This window comes from Neophocaena asiaeorientalis, unplaced genomic scaffold (genome assembly GCF_003031525.2).
Source record: "Neophocaena asiaeorientalis asiaeorientalis breed wild unplaced genomic scaffold, Neophocaena_asiaeorientalis_V1.1 scaffold55, whole genome shotgun sequence".
NCBI classification, from domain to species: domain Eukaryota; kingdom Metazoa; phylum Chordata; class Mammalia; order Artiodactyla; family Phocoenidae; genus Neophocaena; species Neophocaena asiaeorientalis.
This window is the reverse complement of record NW_020175684.1, coordinates 1,102,399-1,102,692: the sequence shown is the minus strand read 5'-3', so window position 1 is coordinate 1,102,692 and position 294 is coordinate 1,102,399.

Below are 294 nucleotides of genomic sequence, written 5' to 3'. Positions count from 1 at the left end.
AAAAAAAAAAAAAATATATATATATATATATATATATATAAACACTCAATATTATAAAGGTGTCAATTCTTCCTAATCCGATATGCAAGCCCAATTAAAAATCTCTCATTTATGAGGAAGATGACAATTGATTCTAAAATTTATAAATTAATGCAAAGTGCTGAAAGTAGGCAAGATAATCTTGAAGAATAAGAACAGAAACATGCACACTTGCATATATTTTAAAAACTAATAGTAATTAAGACTGCATGATGATGGTGCTAGATAATTATGGTAGAAATAGATAATAAAAAT